The sequence below is a fragment of the Pelophylax lessonae genome, assembly GCF_965119305.1.
Source record: "Pelophylax lessonae genome assembly, chromosome: 2".
NCBI classification, from domain to species: Eukaryota; Metazoa; Chordata; class Amphibia; order Anura; family Ranidae; genus Pelophylax; species Pelophylax lessonae.
In genome coordinates this window covers 359,796,724-359,809,950 of record NC_138769.1, presented here as the reverse complement: position 1 = coordinate 359,809,950, position 13,227 = coordinate 359,796,724, and positions in this window count along the sequence as shown.

Genomic DNA, 13,227 nt, shown 5'->3' with positions numbered 1-13,227 from the left:
GCACTGTGATAGGCACATTTTGTTGTGCCCATCAGAGTGCCCTTTAACATAAAAGTCCCCACCAGAGTGTCTCTTTACATAAAAGGGGCCCATCAGCTTGCCCCTTATTTTTTGGTAAGGGGCATGCCGATGGGCACATTTTATGTTAAGGGGCATGTTAATGGGCAAATTTTATGTTAATTGGGCACTCTGATGGGCACAATTTCTGTTAAGGAGGCACACTGATGGGGACATCTGATGTAAGAGGGCAGTTTTTTTGCGGGACTGCGACATTGCGGCGGACAGATCGGACCCTTGACTGACATTTTTGACACTTTTGGGGGTACCAATGACATTACTACAATAATCAGTGCTATATGCACTGCTACTGTAAAAATTACACTGGCAGGGAAGGGGTTAATTTTATTGGAGAGGGAGGGATTAATGTATGCCTAGTGCTTACTGACGTGTGTGGGGGGAGGTGACTGAGTGACACAGGCACAGATCGCATGTTCAGCTATGCTGATGCCTGCAATCTGTCCCTGCCTGTCACTTAGGAGATCCGCCCGCTTTGTTTACACAAGCGGGCGGATCTCCAGACTCGATTCCCCGATGATCGGGTAATAGCGGCGGCGATTGCCACTGCTCCTCCCCTGGCCTGACTCCCGCTGGACGATAACGAGCCACATTGCCGCCGCAGTAGCAGCAATGTGAGCGGTCGTTATGTGGTTAAGGGGCATGCTAATGGCCACATCTTATGTTAAGGGGTACTGTGATGGGCACAATTTTTGTTAAGGGGTCACACTGATGGGGACATCTCATGTAAGAGGGCATTCTGACGGGAATGCCTGATGTAAGGTGGCACTGTGATGTGCAGACCTGATGTAAGGGGGCACTGTGATGGGGACACCTGCTGTAAAGGTGCATTGTGATAGGCACATTTTGTTGTGCCCATCAGAGAGCCCCTTAACATAAAATGTGCCCATTAGCATGCCCCTTATTTTATGTTAAGGGACACGCTGATGGGCACAACTACAATCTTTGAGTCATAGCACAGACTTGATATTTGACCCTCAACCTAAAGAAAAGCTTAGCGACCAGACCTCCTTGAATTTAAATTCAATACCCCTGTACTAGACCATCCAGCACATCAATGTCCAGGGGTTGAAAATGCTGCTGTTCATAATTAGAAGGAAAGAGTCGGTGTAGTGATCCTAGGACAATGTACTACACTGCCTGGCCAAAAACAAAAGTCACCACCTGGAGTTAACTACGCAACTAACTAAACTAAGCATGCAGTAACTATCCTATTGGATAGTTACTGCATGTGCCCAAAGAATGAGGTCAGCTGACTACCTGAATATACTGAATGATCAGGTTATTCCATCAATTGATTATTTTCTTCCCTGATGGCACGGGCATATTTCAAGATGGCAATGCCAGGATTCATTGGGCTCAAATTGTGAAAGAGTGATTCAGGTAGCATGAGACATAACTTTCACACATGGATTGGCCACCACAGAGTCCAGAACTTAACCCCATTGAGAATCTTTGGGATGTGCTGGAGAAGGCTTTGCGCAGTGGTCCGACTCTCCCATCATCAATACAAGATCTTGGTGAAAAATTAATGCAACACTGAAATAAATCTTGTGACATTGCAGAAGCTTATCGAAACGGTGCTACAGCGAATGCGTGCCGTAATCAAAGCTAAAAGCGGTCCAACGTGTGTGACCTTTTTTTTTGGTGGCGACTTTTTTTTATGGCCAGGCAGTGCATTTTACTCCATAGAAATGTACCATTGGTTGGATCACCAACCAATAAGGTAAAAGGTAAAATAAAGTAAAAATAAGGGAGAAAGCCTACAAAAAAAAGAAAACGAATGCAGCCACCACACGGAAGGATTGGTAAGCTTCAATATACTACATTTTTTTTTAGTAATCCAATTCAAAAAGTGAAACTCTTATATTTTATATAGATGCGTTACACAAAGAGTGATATCTGTCTAGCATTTCTTTCTTTTAATTTTGAGGATTATGGCTTACCGCTAGTGAAAACCCAAAATTTAGTATCAAAAAAATGTAATATTACTTACATACAGCAAGACCAATAAAAAAAAAAAAAAGATTTTTAAGACAAATGTTGGCTTACAGAAATGCATGTCCATGTACAGTATAGTATGTATTCAATACTTGGTCAGGGCTCGTTTTGCATGAATTACTGCATCAATGCAGCGTGGCATGGAGGCAATCAGCCTGTGACACTGCTGAGGTGTTATGGAAACCCAGGGTGCTTTGAGAGCAGCCTTCAGCTCCTCTGCATTGTTGTATCTGTTGTCTTTCATCTTTCTCTTCACAACGCCGCTATGTGGTTTAGTTCAGGCGAGTTTGCTGGCCAATCAAGCACAGTAATACCATGATCACTTAACCAGGTATTTGTACTTCTGGCAGTGGGGGAAGGTGCCAAGTCCTGATAGAAAATTAAATCAGCAGTTAGCAGAGGGAAGCATGGAGTGCTCCAGAATTTCGTGGTAGAGGGCTGCACTGACTTTGGACTTGATAAAACACAGTAGACCAACATCAACAGATGACATGACTCGCCAAATCATCACTGACTGTGAAAACTTCATACTGGACCTCATGCAACTTAAATTTTGTGCCTCTCCACTCTTCCACCAGACTCTGGAACCTTGATTTCCAGATGAAATGCAAAATTTTCCACAGTCCATGATGATTTAGGGAGCCGTGGTATCTGCTTGTGTTGGTCCATTGTGTTTTGTCAGGTCCAAAGTCAGTGCAGCCCTCTAGCAGGAAATTCTAGAGTACTTCATGCTTCCCTCTGCTGACCAGCTTTATGGAGATGCTGATTTAATTTTCCAGCAGGACTTGTCACCTGCCCACACTGCCAAAAGTACCAATACCTGGTTTAATGATCATGGTTTCACTGTGCTTGATTGGCCAGCAAACTTATCTGAGCTATCTGTGGGGTATTGTCAAGAGGAAGATAAGAGACCGCAGACCCAATAATGCAGACAAGCTGAAGGCCGCTATTAAAGCAACCTGGGCTTCCATAACATCTCAGCAGTGCCAACGGGCTGATCACCCACATTCCGCGCTGCATTGATGCAGTAGTTGATGCAAAGGGATCCCTGACCAAGTATTAATTGCATACTATACTGTACATGACATACTTTTCAGTAACCAACATTTCTGTATTAAAAATCCTTTTTTCTTTCTGGTCTTATGTAATATTCAAATTTTCTGAAATACTGAATTTTGTTTTTTTACTAGCTGTGTGCTATTACACTTATATGTAAGATATAATGGGGCTTTTCCACTGCATGGAACCGAACGGTTCAGCTCGCTTTTGTGCTTTTCCACTGCTGGTACCGCATGGTAGGGTGTAGGAACGGTTCGGTACCGTATGGTACGGCGGCGCTTTTCCACTACATGGAACCGAACGGTACGGCTCTCTAAAACAGTACCACCTCGATTGCGGTTCCAAGAGGTACCATACCGGTACCATATCCCACAATCCTTTGCATGCAGTCACTACTAGACACTGATTGGTCAGAGAATAGTTGTTATCCCACCCACTTACTTTAGTACTACTTTAGTGGAAAAGCAAACCATACCAAACCATACCGAACCGTTCCAACACCGTACCATGCAGTGGAAAACCAAACAGGGCCAAGCAGGGCCGAGTAGAGCCGAGCTGGTACTTGCAGTGGAAAAGTGCCATAATATAATGCATAGTTATGGTAATGTTTATAAAATTGGTTATTATACTGCCATCTTGTGGTTGTTTTGGTTATAGTACCATCTTTGTCTGTTATATTCTTTCCCCAGGTCAAGTCCTGGAGAAAAAAGTGTGGGAACTCACCCAAGACCCCCCACCTACAGTATATAATACGTACTCCTTTTTTATCAAATAAAGTGCAACATATATTCTAAAGTTCCAGTTTACGAGGACTCCTCCAAAATTCACATGCAATAAACAAATAAATATAACAGATGTAACAATGAAATAATTCAACCTGTATGCTGTACTAACAAAAAAACACAATGTGTGATAATGGTTCCCTCACATGGAATTTCTAAAACAAACAGTGAATAAAAAAACATAACACAGTCCATTAGAAAATATCCCACAAACAGGAATAACGTTTCCCTTGCTTTTCAAGGTGATCAACTTTTCGAGATTTAGTATTATCTGCACTGCGATGTGTGTTCAGCCATTTTGAGACACATTGTAATGGATCCCATAAATGCACAGGAGAGCCAATGAGACTGACAAACAAAAGAGAAAACAGGCATTCAATGCCAAGCCCAATCCTAATGGGTGACATCACCAAATTCATTGTACTGAAGCCTCTCTCACAATCACCGGATGTCACTGGAAGACTGTTAACTGCTGTAGCAACTGGTTTCAGATTTTCAGGAACCTCTGCACCATCATTATCAATGACATCTCTGAAACCTTCACAGATCATGGATGCATTGTTGAGACTAAATCTCTTGCACAGCTGCTCCAGCTTCATCTCACCTTCAAATTAAGGACTGTACACATCGATTGGCCAGTGTTGGGAACTCAGGATGTCAATTTCAGTTACAAGAATTTCAAATTCACCTGAGTTTGATGAAGCTACAGGTCTGTTGCCCACAGTTAAAGCATAAAGCCTAGAGCGTAAATTATCCACCAAACATTGATAACATTGAGGTAGATTTATCTTCACTTAGGCTTTTGTACTCTCTGGATTTATGGTCACACCTTTGAAATTTACTTTATCCCGAGATTCCATGACTTCTTTCAGATGTTTGCCAGGCATGTCTTTCATTTTTTCAATTGCACAAACTGCCCGCTTAATCAGCTGGTAGGCTCGTGGAAGTGTGATGTCATCTCTTTGAAGGGCTTCAGATAACAGTCCCATTTCCTGAACAGTATTTGCAACCCCAGTAAGGTTTAACAAATAATTTTCTGACGTCAGGACCTTGTTAAGGCCACTAATAGAGATTTCTGCTTACTGTTATGAGCTGAATTTAGGCTTGCTTTCATGAAATGACTGTGCAGTGCAGGATAAGATTCCCAAACTGCTGCTATGGCTCTCTGGCTTGAAGCAACCCACCTAACTGAAAAACTTTTCTAATTTTAAGAATTTGTACTTCTAATTATTTTGCACATTCAGAGAGCTCTGACAGGTTTTTAGGTGACTGATGATACACAGCATACAACTTCTCAAAAAAATGATGTTACATGATGAAGACCAGGAATAGAATCAATTGTATCTGAAATGCACAATTCAAGCCTATGACACAAGCAATGCCATTTCACAAGCTGTGGATATTTTTCACTAAGTCATTACAGAAAACCTGACTTTCTTCCAAGCATTACACTTGCACCATCAGTACAAACCACAATCAAGTTGTTAGCAAGAAAGTCATTACTGAACCAATGTGTAGTAGGGCAAGCTAGAAGAGTGACTTCAATAGACTGTGCATCTGCTTTAGGCAAATCAAGCAAATCAAGAAAAAAAGTGACTCTTTCTGGTTAACAGAATGAATGTAAACAATTAACACTGAATGTGAAGAAACTGTAGTAGATTCTTCAATATATACAGAATTTTTTGCAGCCTGTTCAACGATTGCCTTGCAAAGCTTTTTTCTCATTTCACCTGCAATGCAATCTATTATTTGTGCAGCTGTATACTCACTATGGCGAATACATCCTAAGTCTGCACCATTTTCAACTTGCAAGCTGATATCTCGGAAATCTGTGAAAGAGCAATTTTGTTTTTCACAAAAGTAGGCAGTGCAAAATACTTTAGTGGTGGGTGCAAACTTATGCTTCTGCTGTTCTGCAATGGTGGATTGCTAAATCTCCTTTCTAGATACAGCTTGAATATCTCCTGCCTTTACATGTGCTTCTGAAATCCTATGTATATTGATTTTTTTTACACAGTGAGGTCAACATATCTTTTTTTGTATAATCATACCAGTGCTCCATTGTTTTGAAATACACTGAACAAAATTAGAAAAGCAACACTTTTGTTTTTGCCGCCATTTTTCATAAGCTAAACTCAAAGATCTAAGACTTTTTCGATGTACACAAAAGGCCTATTTTTCTCAAATATTGTTCACAAATCTGTCTAAATCTGTGTTAGTGAGCACTTCTCCTTTGTAGAGGTAATCCCTCTACCTCACAGGTATGGCATATCAAGATGCTGATTAGACAGCATGATTATTGAACAGGTGTGCCTTAGGCTGGCCACAATAAAGGCCACACTAAAATGTGCAGTTTTATTACACAGCACAATGCTACAGATGTGGCAAGTTTTGAGGGAGCTTTTGTAGCATGCCAAATGCTACAATTGGCATGCTGACTGCAGGAATGTCCACCAGAGCTGTTGCCTATGAATTGAAAGTTAATTTCTCTACCATAAGCCGTCTCCAAAGGCGTTTCAGAGAATTTGGCAGTATATCCAACCAGCCTCACAACTGCAGACCACATGTAACTACACCAGCCCAGGACCTCCACATCCAGCATTTTCACCTCCAAGATTATCTGAAACCATCCACCCAGACAGCTACTGCATACCCAAAGAATTTCTGCACAAACTGTCAGAAACCATCTCAGGAAAGCTCATCTGCATGCTGAGTTCAGCTCATGAAAAATGGGGGCAAAAACAAATGTGTTGCATTTATAATTTTGTTCATTGTAGATACATCTGTGAAAAAGAAACTCCAACGTGTTTAACCCCACATATTGAACACATTGCATCCTAAAAGGTCATTTTCTACAAACAGCCAAGGGCACAAAAGATACCACAGTCAAAATTTACACACCATTACAAAATACGAGAGTAATGCAGTTTGCAAAGATACCTTTTTATTGTACTAACTGAACACTTTAAAAACAAGCTTTCAAGAGTTTTCCTTTCTTCCTCAGGTATTGCTTCAGACCTGAGAAAGAGGAAAACTCTCAAAAGCTTTTCTTTAACTGCTTCCGGTCCGCGCTATAGCCTATATACGGCTGCAGCGCGGACTCGAATTTTCGGGAGGCCGTTTTTAAACGGCCTCCCAGAAGCAGTCTCCCCGCGCGCTCCCGAGAGCGCGCATCGGGGAAATTCTGTGTCGGCCGTGTCCCTTGGACACAGCCGATCACAGATCGTGGTGAATGGCCAATCACAGCAGCCATTCACCACGTGATCGGACCGTCCAATGAGAGATGATCTCATATGTAAACATATGAGATCATCTCTCATCACCGGCGCTCCTTCCTCACACGGAGCCTGCAGTGTGAGGAAGGAGGGGGAGCCTCACAGCGCCGGGGACACAGAAGAAATGTAATCAGGGCACCGATCACTAGTGCCCTGATTACAAGAGGTAAAACACATACACAAATTGCCCACAGTGCCAGCCTACAGTGCCCCCCCATCAGTGCCCACAATCAGTGCCCATAGTCCTGCCAGTCAGTGCCCATCAGTGCCTGCTCATCTAGGCACTGATGAGCACTGACTGTCAGCACTATGGGCACTGAGTGTGGGCACTGATGGTGCTGCCCATCAGTGCTCATCAGTGCAACCCGTCAGTGTCCATCAGTGCCATCCGCCAGTGCCCATCAGTGCCGCCTGTCAGTGCCGCCTCTCAGTGCCCAGCAGTGCCACCTCTCAGTGCCACCTCTCAGTGCCCAGCAGTGCCACCTCTCAGTGCCCAGCAGTGCCAACTCTCAGTGCCCAGCAGTGCCGCCTATCAGTGTTCATCAGTTCCGCCTATCAGTGCTCATCAGTGCCGCCTATCAGTGCCTCCTATCAGTGCCGCCTATCAGTGCTCATCAGTGCGGCATATTAGTACCTCCTCATCAGTGCCCATAAGTGCCACCTCATCAGTGCCCATAAGTGCCACCTCATCAGTGCCTATCAGTGCAGCCTATCAGTGCGCATCAGTGCCGCCTCATCAGCGCACATCAGTGAAGGAGAAAAATTTATTTATTTTCAAAATTTACTCGCAGAAAATAAGAAAAACTTTATTTTTTTCAAAATTTTCTGTATTTTTTCTTTTTTTTTGTAAAAAATAAAAAACCCAGAGATGATTAAATACCACCAAAAGAAAGCTCTATTTGTGTGAAAAAAATGATAAAAATTTCATATGGGTACAGTGTAGCATGACCGCGCAATTGTCAGTCAAAGTGTGAGAGCGCTGAAAGCTAAAAATTGGTCTGGATGGGAAGGGTGTTTAAGTGCACAGAAGGCAAGTGGTTAAAGCTTAAAGCAATTTCAGTAAACAGTTTATGCAGTAATAGCCCCTAGTATTGGTGCAAGTTTACGCAGTAATAAAGCCTGTATTGGTGCCAGTTTACGCAGTATTAAATCCTAGTATTGGTGCCCTTTTACACAGTAATAACCCCCAGTATTGGTGCCAGTTTACGCAGTAATAACCCATAGTATTGGTGCCAGTTTATGAAACAATAAAGCTTAGTATTGGTGCCAGTTTACACAGTAATAATACCTAGTATTGGTGCCAGTTTACGCAGTAGTAACTCCTAGTATTGGTGCCAGTGTATGCAGTAATAAAGCCTAGTATTGATGCCAGTTTATGCAGTTTTAAAGCCTAGTTTTGGTGCCAGTTCACTCAGTAACAAAGCCTTGTATTAGTGCCAGTTTACACAGTAACAACCCCTAGTATTGGTGCCAGTTTACACAGTAATAAAGCCTAGTATTGGTGCCAGTTTACACAGTAATAAAGCCTAGTATTATGCAGTAATAAAGCTTAGTATTGATGCCAGTTTACGCAGTAATAACCCCTAGTACTTGTACCAGTTTACGCAGTAATAAAGCCTAGTATTGATGCCAGTTTACACAGTAATAAAGCCTAGCATTTGTGCCAGTTTACGCAGTAACAACCCCTAGCATTGGTGCCAGTTTACACAGCAATAACCCCTAGTATTGGTGCCAGTTTACGCAGTAATAAAGCCTAGTATTAATGCCTTGCGCGTTGGAGGTATAGAGGATTAGTGAGACCTTCCAACCACAGTGATAAAAGTGTTAAGCCCAGCCGTGACAGATCTTTGTGATTTCCCTTTTGGTCTCCTGCTACAGTACTGCACACCTCTCCATCCAGGACTCTATCCCTCTGCCCCCACACCACAGGGACACTGAGGGGTAAGGCTGCTAAAGAGCACCTCTCCATCCGGGACTCATCCCCTTCCAGCAGGGGTGCCCAACCTTTTGAGAAGCGATGGCCACTTTAGCGACTTAGTAATCCGTCACAGGCCACAAGGAGCAGAACAGGCAGATGGCAGGTCCTTGTCCACTCAGCATATGCAGAGCAGACATGGACACAGCCTGCTCTACTTCATCGGCCCTCTACCTTGATAATTAGGGATGGATTCCCATTTTTTAAATGGATCGGATTAGAGATAGGTGGGTGTAAAGGGACACAAGTCTATTTACGTCTGACACTCTATAGAGGTGACTGGAGGGTCTGATTGGGTCCACCTGAAAAACAGACAGACAAACCCGATCAGACTGATCATGTGAAAGGGGCCTTAAGCTGCCTTCACACGGATGCACTGCGGTTTACCTGCAACTCAACTGACTTAAATCTTCACTTCTTCCTCAGGATTCCTGCAGGTATCGCTGGCTGCTGCTGTCCCCCAGGCGGGTATGGCAGATGACTGCTTCTTGCTATCCTCCAGGGCTGGTACTGCTGGTGGGTACTGCTGGCTGGTACTGTTTGTGGGTACTGCTGACTGGTACTGCTGGCTGGTATTGTTGGTGGGTACTGCTGGCTGGTACTGTTGGTGGGTACTGTTGGTGGGTACTGTTGGCTGGTACTGTTGGCGGGTACTGCTGGCAGGTTCTGCTGGCTGGTACTGCTGGAGGGTACTGCTGGCATGTGCTGCTGGTGGGTACTGTTGGCGGGTACTGCTGGTTGGTACTGTTGGTGGGTACTGCTGGCTGGTACTTTTGGTGGGTAATGCTGGCTGGTACTGCTGGGGGGTACTGCTGGCTAGTACAACTGGCTGGTACTACTGAGTGGTACTGCTGGCTGGTACTGCTGGTGGGTACTGCTGGCTGGTACTACTGGCTTGTACTGCTGGTGGATACTGCTGGTTGGTACTACTGGCTGATACTACTGGCTGGTACTGCTGGTGGATACTGATGGCTGCTAATACTACACCCCTGCTCCTACGTGCTTATCAGGGTGCCTAATTACATTATCAGGTCAACAGAGGAGCCCAGGAGGTGAGAGCAAATGAAGGCTTTTTTTCTATTGGTTAATATGGTTACAAAGTGCCAATTAGGTGGCCTGTGCTCCCCACATTGGTGTTAGTTGTTTATCTGGCCTCAGTCTTCACTTAGGGAATCAAAAGTAGTCAATTCAGGAGCTGTCCTCAAGCTGGCAGGGTGCAGCTGGAAACCCCTAGTGGCAGGGTGGATCATAATAAATTTGGCTAGCAGACACCAAAGAGCTATTCTCATAACCAACAATTGGTAAGTTATTAGCATCTTCTGCTACTACCAGAACTTTAGGCTGGGTTCACATATATGCAAATTGGATTTGGGTTTCCCCACATCCATTTTGCATGACAGGCGAGTGGGACTGGCTCTCAATGGAGTCGGTTCACACAGGTCTGGGGCAGCCATGGTCCAGATTGCATCTTTGTGTCCGGTTCAGGTGCAAATTCAGGCAAAAATTCAGACCTGAACCGATGAACAGGGACGCACCGGACCCCATCCTGTGAACTGCGGCCGCACGTATGTGAACCCGACCTAAATCATTTTATGGGTAGAGGACTGTTGTGGCCATTTAAACCCATATCAAGTAGTCCGTGTATTTTTTTGGATTTCACTGAAGGGACAAACTTAACAAATCCATGAGTCACACAATTATGGTGTAACATCATGCTTGGTCTTACACTGGTGGCTTTTTATTATACAGGACTGAAGAGGCTGGGTACACTCATAAACCATATATTGGTTTGCATTGTATATCCACGGCTTGCAATTAAGATGATAAAATAAACAAATTGTCGTGTAATTAGAGGATGTGCAGACTGGGTTTTGGTATTCACATTCCACCCTATATAGTCATAGTCACCTATATTGTATGTTTAAAGTAGAGCACTTGAATACTTATAAATGTAATTAAATCAGTGATACACTCACCAAGTTGGCAATGTTCCCAAATCTGTTTTCAGCAATCTCTGCATTTCATAAAATTTTCTTATAAAACTATCTTTGTCATGCAGTACAAACAGTCTGACAATAGCATGAAAACCCATAAAAGGAATGGCAGTACAGTGTAATTGGCTACAGTGTTAAACCCAAATCCATTCACGCCCCTCCCACCCCCTTTTCCGAAGCCTCTCCTTTTTTCAGGTGTCTTCGGTCCAATGGCAGGCATCATGGGCCCTCTTCATCCTCTGCTTCTTCTAGTCTGAGTGGATCCTAAATGCTGCAGGGAGCGTAATAATGTGGCATCACTCTCTGCAGCATTCTCCCTAATTCCCTGAGCTTATAGGAAGTAGAGTAAATTACACCAGACATTATTCTGGAAGAGGACAGGATTTCTAATAAATAATTCAGGAACAGCCAGGGAGAAATGAATTTTATATTGAGAACTATGTATTTTATTTTAGCAGTGTCTAGGCATTTTTTTTCTTTTAATAAGGAGTTGGGCTTTAAAGCGTACATCTGACCCAACTTATTTGGTTTCTAATGTGTGTAAGGAACCCTTGTTAAGTTTTCGCTGTTATCTGGGGTGTCTCTAAAGAGATTTCCCCTTCCTGTTCCAATGGTTTGACCAGAAAGAAGTGCAGCAAAATCTAGAACAAGGCTAGAACCCTGCCATCTTTGTATTGATGTTCTTGTCCCTGTTGCAGATTTTTCTCCACTTCCTGTCTAGAAAAGCTGTTGTCATTGTGGGGAAATCTCTCAGAGAGTGTTGGGTGGCAGTAGAGATCTGAAAAAGGGGGTTTAATCCCTTTTTATTCTATCCAAAACTTAAAAAAAAGTTTTAACTGGACTTACACTTTAACCACTTCCCGATCGCCCGCTGCAGTTATACTGTGGCAGGGCAGCCCTCCTGGGCAAACTGATGTAGGTCACTTGCCTGCAGCTAGGGGGTGAGCACGCGCCACCAGCCATGCGCTTCCACCCCCTCTCGTCAGCGGAGACTCCGATGCACGGGGCAGAAGGTTCCGATTGCCGCCTGACACCCGCGATCGCTCCCCGCTGAGAGAGAAGAACGGTCAGCTGTTGTAAACACAGCTGACCGTTCTTCTCTCTGCAATGATCACAGAGCTCCTGTGACCCTTCTATATAGGATCACAGGTCTCTATGATCATTTCACAAGCCATGCCAAAATACAGTTAGAAACACGCCCCTAGGTACACATTTAACCCCTTGATCACTTACTGTGTTAACCCCTCTACTGCCAGTGTCATTTTTACAGTAACAGTGCATATTTATAGCACTGATTACTGTAGTAATGTCACTGGTCCCCCCAAAAGTGCAAAAATGTCAGTCAAGGGTCCGATCTGTCCGCCGCAATGTCGCAGTCCCGCAAAAAATCGCAGATCACCGCCATTACTAGTAAAAAAAAAAAAGAATAAAAATGACATTCTTTTCCGTAGTTAGTAGACGCGATAACTTTTGCGAAAACCATTATTGCGATTTTATATATATATATATATATATAATATGTAGCAGAAAACAAAATGGCCTAAAATGTTAAAAAATTTAGATTTTTAATTTTTTTTTTTGGGAATGTTATATTGCAGAATGTGAAAAATATTGTTGTTTTTTTTTTTTTTTTCAGAATTGTCGCTATTTTTTTGTTTGTAGCGCAAAAAAATAAAAATCGCACAGGTGATCAAATACCACCAAAAGAAAGCTCTATTTGTGGGAAAAAAAGAAAATCAATTTTATTTGGGTACATCGTCGCACAACCACGCAATTGTCCGTTAAACGAACGCAGTGCCGAATCGCAAAATATGGCCTGGTCATTAAGGGGGAAAATCTTCCGGGCCAGAAGTGGTTAAAGAAATCTGGTATTTTTGCCCATTTAGGGCAAAGTGACAGGGTCTGTGTAACACCCAACTCTCAACCACCTTATACTAACCTTTTAACTCTATTTTAACCTGCTATTTTATCTTCTTTAAATGCTGCTGGAAAATGTCTAATGTTTCCAGATATGGAGTAGCAAGCGACCTCCTCCGCTGATGCAGTGCTGGGCTTAGCAGCCAATT